At 37.9% G+C, this 20,510-nt stretch overlaps 1 protein-coding gene and 1 pseudogene across 3 annotated transcripts in view; both read right to left on the reverse strand.

The window, feature by feature from the left end:
- LRRC7 (leucine rich repeat containing 7) overlaps positions 1-20,510 on the reverse strand; it is a 641,808-nt gene that overhangs the window by 355,651 nt on the left and 265,647 nt on the right. The window lies entirely within an intron of this gene.
- LOC139439561 (centrosomal AT-AC splicing factor pseudogene) lies at positions 18,041-19,421 on the reverse strand (annotated as a pseudogene).

Below are 20,510 nucleotides of genomic sequence, written 5' to 3' on the forward strand. Positions count from 1 at the left end.
TGATGGAGGCTTATTTCTCCAGAGTGTAATACACATTCAAGTCACACACTAACACTAATCTAGGAAATAAATTACATTAAAATATTTGTACACTGTGTTTGTTTTTTACTCACAAAACAGTTTTTTCCCCCTTGAGGATGCTTCATTTTATATTTGCTTGGTGTATTAGTCAGCCAAAGGGGTGCTGATGCAAAATACCAGAAATTGGTTGGTTTTTATAAAGGGTAATTATTTGGGTAGGAACTTACAGATACCAGGCCATAAAGCATAAGTTACTTCCCTCACCAAAATCTATTTTCACGTGTTGGAGCAAGAGGGCTGCCAACATCTGTAAAAGTTCAGGCTTCCTGGGTTCCGCTGGGCTCACTTCCTCTGTTTTCTCCACAAGGTCAGCTATAGACTGTGAGACTCTCTAGGCTTTGCCTCCTCCCCAAGGTCAGCTGTAGACTATCAGACAAACAAACGGCTCTGTCTCTCTTCCTAGGACTCCAGCGTCAGCGTCAAACTCCAACATGAAAACTCCAATATTAAGAACCCTCAACTCTGTTCTTTGCCATGCCTTTTATCTGTGAGTCCCCACTCACCAAAGGGCAGGGCTGCAATGCCCTACTGACACAAGAAGTTTACTTGATTAAGTAATCAAGAAATCAATCCAATATAATTTCATAGGAAAAGATCAGTTTACAAACATAACCCAATATTTCTTTTTTGAATTCATCAATTATATCAAACTGCTACACTTGGTTTTATTAATTTCTCCAAATGCTCCAACACCTCTGTCAAATGCTCAGCAGTTATATTGCCAAATGCTTAAGCACTTCAGATAAATTGCTAGTTCCACATCTTACCATGGAGGACCTCACTCCTGTGGTCCTCCAGTATGGACAGGATGCTCTCAGGGTGATGCACACCTACCTTCCAGAGACACTCCTTCGCCATTCCCCAAACTGGGCTCTAGTTTCCTGGATTTTTTGTCTTCCTCCTTTTGATTTACTCTCATATCCATTAGTAGAAATCTGGGATTCACCTCTGACACATTCTGCTCCTTCCTCCAACATCCTACAGATACCAAATTCAACGAATTTTGCTTCCTGAAAGCATCTTCAGTCTGTGCCCTTCACCACTTAGCCCCAGGGTCACTACCCTAGATCAGGTCACCATCACCTCTCACAGATATATACAAGCTCCTCTTAACTGGCTTCTTTGTCTCTGTATTTATTCCTTTATAATATTCTTATTGTGGCCAGAACTATTTTTCTAAAATACATATCTGGTCTTGCTGTTACCAAGATAAGCCCTTAAATGACTTTATACAGATTTCAGGAAAACATCACACTCCTTAGCTTAGCACAAGAAGGCCTTTATAATTTCTCCAGCCTCATTTCTTCCATTCTATTCCTTGCACAATTTATTAAGCAATATGGAGCTTATTTTGATTCCTTAGATATACCACTGTCATACTCTCTTTGGAAATACTGCCCACTCTTCTTCTGGTGAAATCTTACTTATCCTTAAGACTTAATGACATTCCTCAGGGTGACCTACACTCTCCCTTGTATGGTTAAATTGCACTACTGAACATTTCTAAAGCATACACTGTTTTCCTATTCATCATAATAGACGGCATTACCGACTGCAATCACTTATTTAATATGTTTTTCATGCTAAAGGGTACAAAGGTCTGTTGATACTTTTCCAAGCAGCTAAATATTAGGGATTCATTTTTTTTCATGAATAAATTAATGAATAGACCTATTGGGTGGCAAATTCAGTTTCCTGCAGGAGCTAGATAACTTAAATATATAAGGGAGGTTCAGTGGAATATGTGACAAACTAGAGAATATATATTCCATTAAAAGACCCTAGCAGCTACTCAGTTCTTAGTAGTTACCAACTGGGAATTTGGACTCTGCCAGACTGTCCACTTTAAAAAAAAAAGAGAGAGAGAAACCAGAATTTGACATGGTTTTTTATTAAATTTATTAAATCTGATATTTATAATTTGGTTACTAACCCATTAAATACAACAAATCCAGGCAGCCTAACCAAAACACAGCTGCAGCTCAAAAGGACCACAGGTCTTGATTCTGATCTCTGGATGAAAGTTAGATTTATATTGACAGTCCTGATATGAGGTTCAGTTCAAGACCTTTCACTACTTTTTAGTATCTTTATGAGGATGTTTGGGAGATATCTCATAGTTTGTATCTAAAACAGAATTTTTTATGTTTCACAAATAGCCCCTTTTAAATATTTATCTTAATCGTATAATTTTCCACGTCCTCTAGGATGGAAATCTTGAAGTCATCCTTCATTTCATCTTTTTTTCAACCCCAAGTCTAATAAAACACTAAATTCTAGAATTGTTCCCTCAGATTGGTAAAGTTAAAAAGCCATGGAATTAGGAGTAAAATAGGCCTAAATTTGCATCTTGAGAACTGTGTTATTTCCTAGATGCATAACCTTTGGTAAATTCTTTAGCCTCATTGTGTTTCATGTCCTTAGATTTTAAATGAAGATAACAATATTCAATGGTCAGCATTATTTGGAGGAAAAAAGAACTATTGCATATAATAGTCCCTAATATACAGTAGATGTTCAATAAATATTTGTTGCATTTCCTGACTTCCGCTCTTCTTTTTTTAAAAGTTTTAACAAATTCATTATTTATTTATTTTTAAATGTTATATTCAAAAAATATGAGGTCCCCATATACCCCCCACCCCCCTCACCCCACTCCTCCCATAACAAGAACCATCTCCATCATCATGGGACATTCATTTCACTTGGGGAATACACCTCTGAGCACTGCTGCACCACATGGTCAATGGTCCACATTATCGTTTACACTCTCCCAGAGTCCACCCGGTGGGCCATGGGAGGACATACAATGTCCAGTAACTGTCCCTGCAGTACCACCCAGTACAACTCCAAGTACTGAAAATGCCCCCACATCACATCTCTTCTTCCCACTCCCCACCCTCAGCAGCTACCATGGCCACTTTCTCCATCTCAATGCTACATTTACTTCCATTACTAATCACAATAGTTCCAGAATAGAGTACTAGTAAGTCCACTCTAATCCATACTCTATTCCTCCATTTTGTGGACCCTGGGATGGTTATATTCGCCCTACCTCTGTGTCAAGAGTATGCTTAGATTCCACTTGGATGATGATGCAATTCTCCTGTTTGCAGTTGTAGGCACTCTTGGCTCCCTAGTATGGTGGTTGACCTTCTTCATCTCCCTTATCTTTCTTTTTCTTCTCAGTTTCTACTACTAATGCACTGGTCCGGGGATGTTAGGCAGTATTATTTTAGATTACTTCAAACTTCCCTTTGGTATCTGTTTTTCAACTACCCACCACTTCAAGAAGAAATTTTTCAAGATATAGTTAATCTATACATACACATAGATATGCAAAAACCCCCACATTCATAAAAAACCCTTCATTACCTTTTCCTTATAGATTCTTGTTGGCCCCTCATTGCTTTCTAATACCATTTAAGGCCCTCAATTTCTTTTGTAAATTATATTCCTCTTAAACCCTAAATTTCAAGCACCCACTCTCAAACCCATCACTTCTCATTCTCTCACTCACTGATTCCATCATTTCTTCAACATACTGAGACCTCTATTATTTGAACCTAGTTTTACTATCCCTCAAGTCCTCATTAGTTCCATCAAGTCTCTAAAGTTCTACCAGCCATCATCATTTGCACCCATATTTTCTCCTTTCTCTCCCATTACAATGGGTAAAGGATATTTGTTCCTCTCAAAGGCTATTTCATCGTGCATTTTATGAATTCCACGCATTTTGCCTAAAGGATTTTTCTCCTAAAACTGTCCTATCACTCTCCTGAATCTAGTTTTTCTCCCTTTCTTCTAGCTCATTTCCATTACTATACAAATAACTTTTAACATCATTCACCTGTTAAAAACAAACAAACAAAAACTCTCTTCTCAACCTCAAACTCCTCTCCAGCTTGTTTCATTTCTCTGCTTTCACCAACAGCAAAACTTAAGAAATATGTTGTGATAGTTAAGTTCAGGTATCAACTTGGCCAGGTTTTGGTGTCCAGTTGTTTGGTCAAGCAAGCATTGGCCTGAGTGTTTCTGTGAGGACATTTTATGCATTTAAATAATCGGTGAGTTTATTGCACCTATTGTTGATTATATCTATAGTCAACTGAGGAAACAAGGAGAGAAGCCTCATGCAATCAGCTGACAGCCTTAAAAGGGAAAGTGATCACTTCTTTCCATTAAGAGAGAATTTCTGTCTTTACTTCAGGCAGCCAGCTTCTCTTACGGAATTCATTGAAAACCTTCATCAGAGTTTCCAGCTTTCAGGAATGGAATTTGGATTTGTGCATCCCCACATTTGTGTAAAACAATTCTTATAAAAATTGCATAATATTTATGGATATCTCCTCTCAGTTCTGTTTCCCTAGAAAACCCTGAGTAATATAGCTTTGGTTCAGGGAGTAGTTTTGAAAGTGAAACTAGCTGAGATTTCTGAATTTTTTCTGCGGATTTTGTGATTGGTTCTTTAATCTGATTAGACTCAAAGGTACTAATAACTTTATTTCCAATAATCGAGATGGCACTGATAAGACCATGCCATGAATTGGCAATAGAGAAATACTAAATAATACCACTGGATACAGCTGCTTAAATGCTTTTAAGTGGCAAAGCTCTGGGTGAGAGTGTTTCTGACACCTTAACAGAGTTTTGTAGAATTAAAAGTTATAATGATGTTGGCTGGTTGCTCCTAAATATGTTGCATATAGTTATAGAAGAAGGGATGAAGAGATATTTGCAGACTGATGTTCATAACAGCATTATTCACAATTGCCAAAAAATGGAAGCAAACCAAATGTCCATCAATTGATGAGTGGATAAATAAAATGTGGTGAATACATACAATGGAATATTATTCACCCATGAAAAGTAAGGAGTCCTGACACATGCAGCAATATGGTTGAACCTTGAAGACATCATGGTAAGTGAAAAAAAAACCAAACCAAAAAAGACAAATATTGTGTAATATCACTGATGTAAACAATTAGAATAAGCAAATTTACAGAGTCGGAATCTAGAATATAGGTTACCAGGGGATGGAGAGAAGGATAGTGAATTGGAAGTTAAGGTTTAAAATGTACAGAGCTCCTATTTGGATTGATGGAAATATTTTGATAATGGATGGTGGTGATGGTAGTACAACATTGTGAGTATAATTAACAACATTGATATATAAATCTGAATATTATTAAAAAAAGAAATGTTGGACTGTATATATGATCAAATAAAATATACATGGAACTGTACTGCACATACAGTGAACTCCCACCAAATAAAGAAAGGGACAAGCTCAAGGCTTCAAATTCCCAACTTAAGTGCTAATCAAAGGATATAAAAAGTTTCTATGTGTGCCCTGAAGTAAAATCTTATTTTGTGTAGCTGCAGATTTGAGATTTCTGAAAACCAGACCCAGAGTCTCCTTGTATGAGTGACTGAATTACAGCATAAATTAAATTCCCAACCTTGCAGGGTTCCTGCTATTAAAGTGAAGGCATGGATTGGAATGGAATGAGATCCAGAAAATTGGAATGGGGACATATTCCATGTTGTAATGATGAGTATGGAGACATTGTAATCCTAGATTCTGCTGAGTCTTGGCCAGAAAAATCTGTAATAGTCTTCCCTGAGGAAACAGCCACCCAACCATCAACCTTCCTTGAATGAGTAACCAGCCTCTGCACCTCCAGTCCCCTGAGAAATTTGCCAACAAATCTCCAACAGAAGAAATTAATCCTGTATTCACATCCCCTGAGCAAACAAACTTCAGTTCTCTGTCTAAAGTGATTAATCATATTTCACCATATGAATCTGCAATGGAATGCCCTGAGATAGTTGGCTTGCAAGGCACTTTTAATTTTTTTTGTTACCTACCCACATTATCCCTGTTTCCTTCCAGACTGAAGTCCCAACAGACACTGAAATGTGAAGTACAAAGTGTGACCCATGAGGAGGTGCAGTATACTCTAAAAGAACTGCATGATTTGTTCAAATTATAAAAACAAAAACCAATTGAATATGTGGGGAATGGATATTAAGGGTAGGGGGTATGGTGAAAGGAATATAAAGTTGGATCACACTAAGCAAGGATTCTTGGTTCAGTGTTTGTAACTCAAGAGGTTAGTAAGGGATCTTGTCATTTGATTGGGTGTTTGTCTAAAACATGGATCAAAGGTGACCTATAGTAACATGAGTGAAATGGCAGAACTGCTCTCCTATAATATAGATAAGGGGATACAAATGCTTAGAGAGACTGGAATGTTAGAGTGGATTTATCATGAAAGAACTGCCAACTCAAAGAAGGAATGTCCAGAGGACACTCTCTCAGCTAGACTGTGAGGAATAAATTTGTGAGACTAAATCCATCGTCCCTGATGAGCTCTGTGGTTGTTCTTCTCTGTGGATCAGATATTACCATGGAAACTGCTATTACTGAACTGGAATCTTTATACATGATGGGGATGATCAAATCCTGGGTTGGCAGAAGCCAAGTAGTAGCACTTAACTCCCAAAGACAAAGCAGACATAACTAACGTAATGGACAGCACACTCAAAGCAGTCATCAAAATAGTTTGTCATAGAGACCTATGGTTTGGCTAGTTTTTAGATCATGGGGTACCTAGAAGTAAAATAGATGGATAGTCTACTAAATTCTTATGTGAGGTATATAAGCAGAAGAGTTCAAGTGAACATTTTAACTTGAATTACAAAAGCAGAGTCAGGATTCTTTAATCAATTCCCAGACTTGAGACAGTTTACAAACACAGAGCCCCTTGAATAAAGGAACGTTAGGTCTCCTTAGGAAAGGACGCTGTTACACTGCCAAAATTTATACTTTTAATCTTCTTTCCAGCCTTCTCCAAAGAGACTTATGGTCTTTTAAAAGGGTAGCTGTGTATTGGGGAAAAAGAAATGATCTACTAGAAAAAATATGTTTCCTTTTCTTGCAACTTTAAGCTCTGTTGTTCTACAGGTATTAGTTCCAAAAGGAGGAGTGTTTCAATGAGTTGACCCAATAATGATTTCATCAAACTGGAAGTGACATCTGGCAACTTTGGGCTCCTCATGCCTCTGAATCAACAGGCAAAGAAGGGAATTACTATACTGGCTTGGGTGATTGTTCTTAGCTATGAAGTGGAAATAGGTCTGTGGACTGGTTTGAGTTTTGTGTGGATCCTAGAAAATCCTATTCTTAAAGTGAACCCATTCCTTTGTTTGTAAACCCATTGTAGATGGAAACTTTTGATTAGATTGCTTCAGATAAGGGCTGTTGATTAGATTGAGGGACCCAGGATAGGTCCTCTTACTGGAGTCCTTTATTAAAAAAAAAAAAAGTCACAGAGACCCACAGAAAGAGGTGCAGAAACAGGGAAGCCCCTATAGGCACTGAGAGTGGTCCCAGAGGCCAGAGGCCAGATGCCAGATACTGGAATCAGCAGAACAAAGAGGCTTGGAAAGAGGCCCTAAAGAGGATAAAAGAGATGAGGTCCATAGGGAAGAGATGAGCCATATGTCTGATTGCCTACAGCTTAGCTCAGGAGAAAGTAAGCCTGTAGAAGGCAGAAACCACAGAGTCATCACTATGTTTTGCATGTGGCAGCAGTGCAGGATCAACAGTAGCCAATCTTCAGTGAGAAGGTATCTCTAATGATGCCTTGATATGCACATTTTCACAGCCTCAGAATTCTAAGGTTTTAACCTAATAAATTACCATTACAAAAGCCAATCCATTTTTGGTAGATTGCTCCCAACAACTTTTAGCAAACTGAAACAGACTGCAACTACACAATGGAGTAAAGAAGAGTTTTCTTGGAATATAGGAGATCCCCTAGGTCACTTCTTAGTATTATCATGCCTGGTCATTAAAGTCAATGGAAAACTGCAACAACCCATTACAGGCAGGACTAACAATGGCCCAGAAATTTTAGGAATATAAGTTTGGGTCACCCCACCAGGCAAAGAAACATAGCCAGTTGAGGTGTTTGCTGAGAGTAAAGGGAGCATGGCATAGGTAGTGGAAGAAGGTAGTTATAAACACAAGCTAAACCAAGTGCCCCGTTATAGAAACAAGGAATAGCATTGGTTATGATTATTCTCATTATGAGTATGTATGTATACATATAGCAAACATCTTTGTTTTCTTCCCTGTCTTATCACATTATCATAAGTCATAAATTGTATGAGTATCATGTTATAGTATTTAAGTTATGAAATACCAGGTTTAAGAGTGAATATCACCTAAATGCTTGAACCCTACCCTGAGGAAAGTTAGTGCATTTGCAGTTGTACACAGGACAGTTGATTATTTTTAGGCAAAATATTACTGTCTGTTTTTTTTTTAAGATTTATTTTTTATTTACTTTTTCTTTATTTATCCTTCCCTCCCCCAGATGCTTCTCTCATCTGTTCGTTCATTGTTTGCTCACTTTTTCCAGGAGGCACCGGGACTGGAACATGGAACCTCCCACATGAGAGGGGAGTGCCCAATAGCCTGAGCCACATCTGTTCCCCGTGGGCTGCTGCATCTGCTGGCTTTTAGCATCTGTATGTTGCGGTGTGGACAGAGTGTAGTCCATTGTAGTGGGAGGTGGCATCTAAGCTCCTTGCAGGGTGAGGTGGCATCTAAGCTCGTTGCAGCAGTGCAGAGTCTAGTTCACTGAGGTGGGAGGCAGCATCTACTCATCTTTTAGGAGGCACCAGGATCTGAACCTGGGACCTCCATGTGAGAGGTGGGCACCAAAGGGATTGAGCCACATCTACTTCTCCTGTTATTGTTTTTACTTAGAGATTAAGTATGGTTTCAGGAGATGTGTATGGCTGTCAAGCTGACAAGGGGTGGACTGTGATGGTTAAATTGATGTGTCAACTTAGTCAGGTTTTGGTGTCTTGTCGTTTGGTCAAGCAAGCACTGGCCTAATTGTTGCTGTGAGGACATTTTGTAGACTTAAATATTCAGTTAATTGATTGCATCTCTTGCTGATTACATCTGTAATCAAGGAAGGAAAGTGCCTTCAACAATGAGAGCAGTTTCATCCAATCAGTTGAAGACCTTAAAAGGAGAAGTGATGATTTCAGCTGTCAGAAGTGAGAATTTCCTTCTCTATTTCAGCAAGCCAGCTTCTCCTGTGGAATTTGTCAAAAACTTCCATCAGAGTTCCCAGGCTGCAGCCTGCCTTACAGAATTTGGACTTCACAATCACTTGAGATAAAAATCTTATAATATTTAAAGATATTTCCTGTTAGTTATTTTCCCCTGGAGAACCCTGACTAATACAGGTCTATATTCACATTGTCTCCTCAACTCAGTTCAACTGGTGTTTTCCCTACTACTCTTAACAAGATCACCCATTACTTCCCTGTCTGTAAATACAATTTAGTCAATCTCTTAGTCTGCCACTCCTTTTCTTAAAACTCTTTTCTTTTCTATTCATGGTTTCATGACAATACCTCCTATATATCTCCATTGTAATCCTTTCTCCCGTTTACTGCTCCTACCATCAACAATCTTTTAAATCTCCTTTCAAGTTCCAGTTCTTCTACCTCCCAAATCCAATCCTTTAACAAATTCTGTTAACTTTATCTACAGAACATAATCTGAAACACTTTTCTCTCTTTTCACTATCAACCTAGTTAAAGCCACTAACCTCTCACTTCAACAGCTGCAATAGTCTTTAATCTCTTTGCCTCTACTCTTTATTTGCTATTCTGGAATCACAGTGGTGTTTTAAAATATATGAATTATTTCATATTACTCTTTTTTTTCTTAAAATCCTTCAAAGGGTTTTCATCTTAGAATAAAACTTAGATATAAAGTTAGATTGAACTTAAAATAAATCTTAAGGCCTTGTGTGGTTGCTTGAATGTACATGCTTTAGCCTCACTGTCTACCTTCCTATCCTACTGTGTCTTTTTTTTTTGAAAGATTTATTTATTTATATTTCCCCCACCCCTCATTGTCTGCTCTCTATGTCCATTCACTGTGTATTCTTCTGTGTCTGCTTGTCTTCTCTTTATGTGGCACTGAAAACCAATTCTGGGACCTTCTGGAGTGGGAGAGAAGTACTCAATCTTTTGAGTTACCTCAACAACCTGGTCTGCTGTGTCTCTTATTGTCTCTCCTCTGTGTCTCTCTTTGTTGCATCATCTTGCTGCACCAGCTCTTTGCTCAGGCCAGATTGCCATGTGGGCCAGCACTCCTGTGTGGGCCAGCACTCCACCTAGTGGGCAGGCTCTCCACTCGAGCCAGCCTGCCTTCACCAGGAGGCCCCGGGAATCAAACCCTGGACCTCCTATATAGTAGACAGGAGCCCAGTCGCTTGAGCCACATCTGCTTCCCTCCTACTGTGTCTTGTATCACTCTTCTTCTCTTTATGACATTCAGGGCACACAGGTCTTTCTGTTTTTTCCACTTACCCCTACTTTAGAATATTACTTCTAACCTGGAATATTCTTCCTAAATCAGCATGGTTGATTGCTCCCTATCATTCAGAATCCAACACAAAAGATCACTCCTCAGAGAGGAATTTACTGGCTTTCCAATTTAAAGTAGTCTCCCAGTAATTCCCAGTTATATCACCTTGCTTCCTTTTCATCATGGCACTTGCTTCTTTGTAATTTGTTTATTTTCTTTCTCTTCCTGGAGCAATAAAGATTATATGAGAGTAAGAACTTGTTGGTTTTGCTCAATACTGTGTCTCCAGCACCTAGAATAGTGTCTGCACATAATCAGTTTGCAAGAAATGTTTGCTGCATGAATGAAAAAAAAAAAGAATGTGTTTTACCTAAATTTGGCATTTATTATACCATTTTCCAAGAAGTGTTAGTAAAAATTTGCACCTGAGTTTTTCAATTAGATTTTAATAAGTTTTTATATTTGGGTAAAGCTTAGAGCTATATGATGGCATGAGTAAGTCTTCAGTTCACAAACTACAATAATCCAAAGAATGGCTGGTATTCTACAGATGTCCCAGGTTCTCATTGACACAGATATTAAGTTTTTTAATCTATAAATTTTTAAAATAGTAAAATTTTAAAGCAAATTTGGGAACCTGAGTAAGGAAAAATTATTTAATATTTTCTACAGATAAACTTCTGTGTTTTTACTAATTTGAGCTTCATCTAACTTTTTACCTGGGCCTCTAGACAGTCTACCAACATTATTTATTTCTTGAAAAGCAACCTGTTCATTTGAATGCTGTAACAATTGCAACAAAGGAACAGATTTGGAGAAAGGTGCTTTAGGAAAGGGATTAAACAGAGTCAACTTTTATTATTTAGGTATCATAAATATATATGATATATATATGATAGTTTTATTCTGGACATGGTGTGGTGGTTTGAAACTGTACGTACCCCAGAAAAACATGTCCTTAAACCTAATCCGTTCCTGTGGGTATGAACCCATGGTAGCTAAGACCTTTTGATGAGGTTACTTCAGTTAAGGTGTGACCCACCTCAATCAGGACAGGTTTTAATCCTATTACAGGAGTCTTTTATAGACAGAATGAAATTCAGACAGATAGAAAGCCAGAGGAAACTCCAGAACCCAGAAAAGAAGGGAGAGACAAGGAGATACGTCCATGTGCCTTGCCATGTGACAAGCTAAGGACCAAGGATTGCCAGAACACCACAGTCTTCAGGGAAAAAGCATCGCCTTAATGAGACCTTCATTTGGGCTTTCTATTTTCCTTGAAACCTTGAGTGAATAAATTCCCATTGTTTAAGCCAACCCATTGCACAGTATTTACTTGAGCAGTCAAGGAAACAAAAATACATGGTTTTATGTATTCAAATGAATGGTGTACTTTGGGTACTGGTGGACAGAATCACGTAATCTAGATATCTATGAGGGGGTAGGAGTATTTAAAAGGTATTTATTTTCACCTAGAATCTAAGGAGAACTCTCAGTAGATTATTTGTGGGGTTATTCATATGATATGCCAAAATTATGGACAATTCAATGTCTCTAGAAGACAAATGCTTAAGGGAATTATATATCAATATGAAATGAAAAGAAATAAGGCAACTTTATTAAAACAAGTAGCAGTTTTTGTGCTTTACCTTTGCAAATTTAGGTCATGTTTAATTAAGGGCAAAGCATTCCATTTTTCTCAATCATGACAATTGTTTAATCAGCAACTATAATGATACAAGCAGTTTCTTTCAGTTAAAAAGTTCCTTTTGAGTAGAAAAAGTAATCAATGTTCATTCAACTCTGAGAAACTAAAAATCACAACTATGAATTATCTCAAAATCTGTCACCCTACAGTCCTTCTATGAGCTCCTCTGATGTAATTAGACATCTCACAAAATAAGCATTGTCCTTGATTTCAAATAATTTTATTTAAAGGGTAAGAAAAACATAGCCTTGGATTGCTAAATTCTAAGTAGAAAATACCAGTGAATGAAAGGAAGAAAGAATCAATAAAACTGAAGATATGGAGCATATTGGAAGACACTTTGTTTTTGCTTGTCTATCATCCATTCCACTTTCTCCAGTAGAACCTCAACCTTCCTTTCAAGGACACCCTTCGTTGTATATTATTTTGGTAGTAGCTGGAGTTTAAACTTTGAACAATCATCCTTGTTACACAGGTGTGACTAGAGGTGGAATTCATCACAAGAACAGCCATGTGTGTGGTTCAGGCTGTCCTATGCTGTAAATATTGTACAGCAATCCAGAGTTTCCTTGGTTCCCTTCTTTTTCCCATGTAAGGGTCTACAGGTTTCTATTAATTTTATGAGTTTCAGATTTATTTCCAAAAATGTTCATCTTTATCTAAAATGGTTAGTGAGTTTTTGTGGCCTACAATGAAAAAAACCTGAAAATCATAATTGTGAATCCATATTAAACAATAAAATCCATAGCTATTATTTAACCAACTTAAACATGTTTTCTTATTGTAGTGCTGTATTTGGCTTCATATTAAAGAAATAAATCAAATTCATTAAGTATGTCTCTTTTTTATCAAAACAGTCATTTCTTGTAACTCAAAAGTTGTAGATCACTTTGTTGTTTTTAAAGGGCTTTCATATATATTTCCTATTATTTGATTCTCATAGCAACCCTACGAGATAGACATGAACACACATATTAGCATCTACTGAAGATGAAGAAGCTAAAGTTGAAAGGGGTTGAATACTCTGCCTGAGGACACATGACTTCTACATGCTAGAACGTATGTTAAACCCAAATTTTCTCACTTCAGTACTTTTTATATTGTATTATAGTGATTCTGTGATAATAGCCAGTAATTGTAATTGTTACTCTTGTCATCAGAATTTTTCCTTCATTATACCAATCTTGTAAATTTAACAATTCTTAAACTAGTCAATCATAAAACATTAAATTTGGAAGGAACTTTAGAGAACTTATCCCCCTCTCCACTTCTAACACATGTAAAAGTATGTTCTATGACATCTTTCATTTGACTATTTCTAGTGCCAGAAAGCACATTTCTTTACTTAAGAAACTATTACTGGACAAATCTACTTTATATGGAAAAGTGCTGAGGGTTTGAGAGAAAGAAAAAGTGTGAAGAGTATATTGTACTAGGTAATATATTATGGAAGAACTATAAAAAGTATCCCACTTCAACTCAATCTCCAATATCAACATAAAACAACAACAAGGACAACAACAAAAACCCTGTTAAATGAGGGAGTTTTCTTTTTCTGTGTCCTATGCAGATCTTCCCCAACTCTTCTCCCTGTCCTTTCTCACTCTCTGCATTGTGAAACACCACACACTTTGTAAAATAATAGCATATCAGAGGGAGCCTTATAGGATAATGTTTTACAGCAATGATAAAGTATTTAGACAGTATCTAAACAAAATTGCATTGCAATACAAATCTTCTAGAGACATAATTAAGTCTAAATTTTGGGGATGAAGTAAGTGGTGGTGGTGGGGTATTATTTTATTTTGTATAAGATAATGGGGAAAAGCTTCTCTGATAAGTTTATGTTCGATCAGACCCCTGAAAGCAATAAAGGAGCAAGTTCTGAGAAAAAATGAAGGATTTCATCTACAGTCCTTCCCTGATGAAAGAGCAAGGACAAAGTCTCTGAGGAGAAAGCTTTCTTGGCATTTACACATACACTCAGCTCAGCCCCAAAGGCTCCAACACAGTTGTCATAGCCCATTTGCTGGTCATTAACTTGGAGCTCTATTTTAGCTGCTGGCTCCTGGCATGATTCAGGCCCATTTTGGCTGCTCATTTATTTTCTAAAAGTCAGTGAGGATTTCTGCTATTTCATGGGCCAGTGACTGGAGCCAAGTCACGACAAAATTTTCACTAGTCTAAAATCTCTCTCTTTGATAGATTTCTGACTGCTTCACTTTGGATGGCCAGTGTTTCAGCTATAGAACCTTATATGAGAGACCAACATAGAGTAGTGAACACCCTGTAACTGACTCTCTTCAGCCCTCAATAACTTGACATCTGGCTTCCCAATGTCTGCTTTCTTCACAGGAGAAACAGCTGTGGGCCTGATATAGGTATTACGCCTTTTCTTTTTTTTTTTTTACCTCTCAGATTAGTGAGGATACACTGAATTTAAAGAAATACTATTAAGAATTTTATTTCATTACAAAATTTGCATTAAATTCCATTTTCAACAATGGCTCCCCCAAGAGCAAAATTCTGAAGGAAGCTGAGTACTGGAGTTCAACTCCATGTGTACTATAGACTACAAGAGACCTAAACTATTGGACTTGTACTAAGAAAACAATTACTTATATGCGCTATAAAAAATAACACATTTTATAGTAATTTTTCTGCACTTTAAAACCTGTCAAATTCTGTATTAGTTAGCCAAAGGGGTCCTGATGCAAAATACCAGAAATTTGTTGGTTTTTATAAAGGATATTTATTTGGAGTAGGAGTTTACAGTTACCAGGTCATAAAGAATAAGGTACTTCCCTCACCAAAGTCTATTTCCACATGTTGGGGCAAGATGACTGCTGACATCTGCCAAGAGTTCAGGCTTCCTAGGTTTCTCTCTTCCTGGGATGCCATTTCTCTCTGGCCTCAGCTGCTGTGCTTTCTCCACAAAGCCAGATGTACACTATCAAGTGAACGGCTCTGTCTCTCTCCCTGGGGCTTTTGCCATATCTCAGGAGTCATCTCAATTCCTCTGTGCTCTCCTATGTCCACTTACTGGGCTCCAGCTCAAAAACTCCAGCATCAAAACTCCAGCTAACTCCTCTGCTCTGCCATGTAGTTTTCTCTATGAGTCCCTGCCCCCTTGGTAGCCCAATCAAAGCCTTAATCATTATTTAATCAAGTAAAGGTAAATATATTCTAATATGCCCAGAGGAAAAGACCAGTTTACAAACACAATCCAGTTTTTCTTTTTGAAACTCATCGATGGTATCAAACTGCTACATATCCTATTTTAAAAAGTAGACTATGGTATTTCCTTAAAATGAAATATTATTTCACAATAGAAAGGAATGAAGTACCGATATATGATACAACATAGATGAACCTTGCAAACATTATGCTCAGTGAAAGATGTCAGACACAAAAGACTCTTTATTGTATGAGCCCATTTATTTGCAGTGTCTGGAATAGGAAAATCCATGGAGACAGAGATTACAATGGGCAAGAGGAAGGGTGGGGGAATGTGGAGACTGATAATGAATATGGGTTTTTTGGAGAAGAATGATGAAAATGGTCTAGAATTACATGGTAGTGATGGTTATACAACTGTGGATTTAATAGAACAATTTTATTGTACATTATATAGGGGTGAATTTTATAGTATGTGAATTATACGTCAATAAAGATATTATTTAAAAATGGGGGGTATGTAAGTTTGCTGCCTATCCTTCCTTGTAAAGGAACACCTTTTACTCTGAGATTACAAGTATTTTCCACTTTGGGCTCTTAAGATGTCCTTTTTAAAATAAAACAATACAAGTAATATATGAGAGTGTTTAAACATTTCCTTAGCAATAGAAAGAATTATCCGGTCTACATCAGTTCCAACATTTTGTTGGTTTTTGAAATCTGAAGTCTGGGATAAAGTGATCCAGGTCATACCAAGGCACAAGAACCCAAATAAAGACAACATCTATATGCCTCAAGAAATGAGCAATTTTTAAGAATATGCAGCTTAATATTCAAATATTTATTTTTGTGCTTTTGATTTTCTTGCTAATTACTAAAAAATACCTGTGTAACTTCTCTACATTTCACTTGTTTTATATCCCTCTGATATTTCATAGAACTTTGATAGGAAATTAGAACCTCACCTATGTCATATATAAAATGGTCCATTTAAGATCTTTAAAAGTGAAAATCTCATGACCTTAAAACTCAATTGTCTTAGGAGAGAGGAAACATCCAGAATTAGCCTTGAAAGTGCTGCACAGTAAAGGCTATCTCCTTTTCTTCTAGTCAAAATGATCCAGTGGGTTTGGTGAACTATAGAAACCTAGATCAATTGGGATGTCACATTCCTCTCACTCAATCTTTTGGCTTCATGAGCACAATAAAATTTCCCAATTTTACCCTTATATACAAATTTGCCATTGCTATGGGGGGGGGGAGGTAGACCACTGGGACTTCTAAGTAAGTACCAGCAATGAGTTTGTATTATTGGAATTCCTTTTAAAAGTTGCTTATTTTTTCCTCTTCAATTTTCTTCCTCCTTTCCCTTTTTGGGGCATTATCTTGTCTCCTGGTTTTAACTCTCACTTTCAGGAGAATAATTTAAATATTCTTCTGGAACTCTGACTTCTATCCTGAGCCTCTTTACATTTTTAAAAGGTAGTCTTAGTGAGACAGAGTTCAAATATGACACAATTCACCCATTTAAAATGTACAATTTAATGGTTATCATATTCACGTATATGTGCAAACATCACCACATTCAATTTAGAACATTTTCATCACCTCAAAAAGAAAACCCATATACCTTTAAGCTATCACTCCCATAACAATCCCCTGAGACCTAGGCAACCACAAATTTACTTTCTGCTTCCACAGATTTCCTTTCTGGACATTTCAAATGAATGGAATCACATAATATTTGGTCTTTTGTGATGGCTTCTTACACTTAGTATAATGTTCTCAAGGTTCATCCAAGTTGAAGCCTGTATCATCAGTATTTCAAAGTTTTTATGGCTAAATAATGTTCTCATTTATGGATATGCCACATTTTATTTATCCATTAATCAATTGGCTATTAGGAATAATACTGCTACAGATATTGGTATACAATTGGTCTGCCAAAGAGATGCTAATGCAAAGCACCAGATCAGTTGGCTTTTATAAAGGGTCTTTATTTGGGGTAAAACCTTACAATTATAAGGTTGTAATGAGTCCAATTCCAGGCTGTTTTCTCAACAAAGTCAGGTGCACAGGTTGAAGCAAGATGGTCACTGATCTCTTCTTGGCCTCTCCTTTCTCTCTGGGTTTTCAGTCCTCTCTCTCTCTCCTGATTAGGGTCCATCTCTCAGGACTTCCTACATCAGTCTTGGCTCTCTTCCCAAAGTCAGCAGTGGCTATCAGACAAATGGTCCATCTCTCCCCAAGGCTTTAGCAGTTTGAGCCTTTTCCTTTCTGTCATATGGCAGGATCAAAATTGACAAATTTGTTCCTCTGTGTGTCTTGAGTTATTGTCTGTTTTATATTGGCCCACTGAGGGGACAGAGACTGAACCTGAGTCACACTTCACTGATGTGGTTGAATAAAAGCCCTAATCTTAATATGTAATTTAATCAAATGCCCCTCCAATGAATTCAGTATAATTAAAAGGTATCACACCTTGAAGAATAGACTACTTTACAAATGTAATCTTTCTTTTTGGGGGATTCACAAAAATCTCAAACTGTCACACAAAGATTTTTTTTCTTTTTGTGAAAAATAAAGCTTTATTCAATCAAGTAAATGATTATGTTTGTTTTGTAAGAAGGACAATTGCAAAGGATTTGGTGGAAAGAATAGTGTATTCAGGTAGGGGTTTGTTGGGGTTTGCTGGGTAGTTGGAAGATAATCAGCTTCTTTTCTTTATGCTGTTTGTTCCTTGCTGCAACTTCAGTTTTGAATTGATGCCTGGACTCCCAGCCACATCTTTTGTTCCAGACTCACCCAAAGGAGGACAGCCAGCTTGTACTGGTTCTAAAGTTGTGATCAGATTTGGCCCCAACACAGTCAGTGGGTAGGTTCTTCAGTTTATATTTTTCGTTTTCTTTAAGAAGTTCTTGATAGGATGGTACTATTTCTTGGCTCCCAGAACTGTGCTCCTCATCTTGGATCATCCAGGAAGGTGTGGCACCTGACTGGATGTTACCAACTCCAGGTATATCCTGGTGGCCAATGAATGTCAGGGGTTGTCCTGTCTCCATCCAGTCAAGCTCTGGGGTTTGCAGCAGGTCCAAATATGAAAGCTTTTGGGAGCTGGCAGCTACTTGGCTGTTCTTCCTCTCCCAGCTTCTAGGAACCAAAGAGCCTTCTTCTGGGTCTGGCACTGCCTGAGGCTCTAAGACAGACCCAACCACCTCCTGCCAGCTGTGCTCCACCTGATGGATCTGTGCAGCCATTTCTTTGATCACCTCATCCTCTTTTTCCTCATAGGAATCCAAACCTCTCGCTATGGATTTCTTGAATTGCACATCATCCTGGGGGGATTCCATCTAGCCCTTGGCCTTATTCTCCCACCAGGATTTGTTGGTTGCTTTCTTGTGCTCTGGGCTAGTCAGATGCTCCAGGAGCACCCCCGCGAAGTGAGGTCTGGTTTCCGAGGCTCAGATGTTTGCACACCTCACATCTGCAGCAGCAAAACACTCAATATCCTGTGACTCTGACTTGTAGGAGGCGGGGAGAACCTAGCTGCTCACCGACCCCAGCGATCTACAGGCGCCACTGCAAGCCCGTCTGTGGTTGTGCGGATCCTTCTCCAGGCTCTCTCTAGCCTGGGTTCAACTCAGTAGAGTCACTGCTATCCCCAAATGCTTACTCGCTAGAAAGGTGGTCACCAGTACAGTGCACATATGTGGAAAAGTGCGCAGGCAACAAAGGTAGGTGAAAACTGCAGGACCACACACACACATCTCTGGGTACTGGCAAGGACCTTCAATGTGGTCATTCCTGAAGATAATTCCTTCTCCTCCTTTCACTCCGAATTTAAGTAATCAACATCTGCCTGCTACTGGATGCTTTGCTGTTGACCAGTGGTTTTCAAAGTGTGGTATACAAGGTTTTGAGTAATAACGTTTTCATTTTTCTTGGGCACATACCTAGAAGTGGAATTTCTGCATTATATGGTACATTTATAATCATTTGAGGAAGAATTTGGGGATTGTTTTTGAAAGCAACTGCACCATTGTACATTCCCACTAACAGTGGATAGTTCTGATTTCTCCACATCCTCACCAACACTTTGATTATCTGACTTTTTAATTCTTTGTTTCCTGGCAGATGTGAAATGTTATCTCATTGTCACTTTTGACCTGCATTTCCCCAATTACTAATGATATCAAATATCTTTTTATGTGCTTATTGTCCATTTGTATATCTTCCTTGGAGAAATGTTGATTCAGATACTTTGTTTTTTAAAATTGTATTAGTTTTCTCTTTATTAATGAGTTGTAAGTGTTTATATATTCAGGACACACGTCCTTTATCAGATACATGGTTTGTAAGTATTTTCCCACATTTTGTAAGTTGTCTTTTTATTTTCCAGTTGGTATCCTTTGAAGCACAAAGGTTTTTAATTTTGATGAAGTTCTATTTGTTTATTTTTTCTTCCTCTTGCTTTTAGTGTCATATGTAGGAATCCTTTGCCAAATTCAAGGTCAAGTAGGCTTAACTCCTATGTCTTCTAAGAGTTTTATAGCTTGAGCTCTTATATTTAGGTCTTTGATCCACTTTGAGCTAATTTTTATATTTGCCTGAGGCAAGGGTCCTACTTCATTCTTTTGTATGTGGCTATCCAGTTGTCCCAGCACCAACTGATGAAAAGATTACCTTCCTCATGGGATGGTCTTGGCATCCTTATCAAAAATTAATCAGCTACCATTGTATGGGTTTATTTATGGACCCTCAATTTTATTGCATTGATTTATATGTCTATCTTGGTGCCCATACTACACTTTTTTGGTTTTGTGGGGTTTTTTTTAGGGAGTGGGGATTGAACCAGAAACCTCATATGTGGGAAGCCGGCACTCAATCACTGAGCCACATTGGCTTCCCTAGGTTTTTTGGTTTGTTTTGCTTGTTGTTTGTTTTACTTCAGGAGGCACTGGGAACTGAACCCAGGACTTCCTGTGTGGGAGGCAGGCACTCAACTGCTTGAGCCACATCTGCTCCCATACCACACTTTTTCCCCCCACACTTTTTTGATTGACTTGTTTTGTAATAAGTTTTGAAATCAGAAAGTGTTAGTCCTTCTACTCTTTTTTGGCAGGGAGAGGAGCTATT

This window comes from Dasypus novemcinctus, chromosome 9, assembly GCF_030445035.2.
Source record: "Dasypus novemcinctus isolate mDasNov1 chromosome 9, mDasNov1.1.hap2, whole genome shotgun sequence".
Lineage (NCBI taxonomy): Eukaryota > Metazoa > Chordata > Mammalia > Cingulata > Dasypodidae > Dasypus > Dasypus novemcinctus.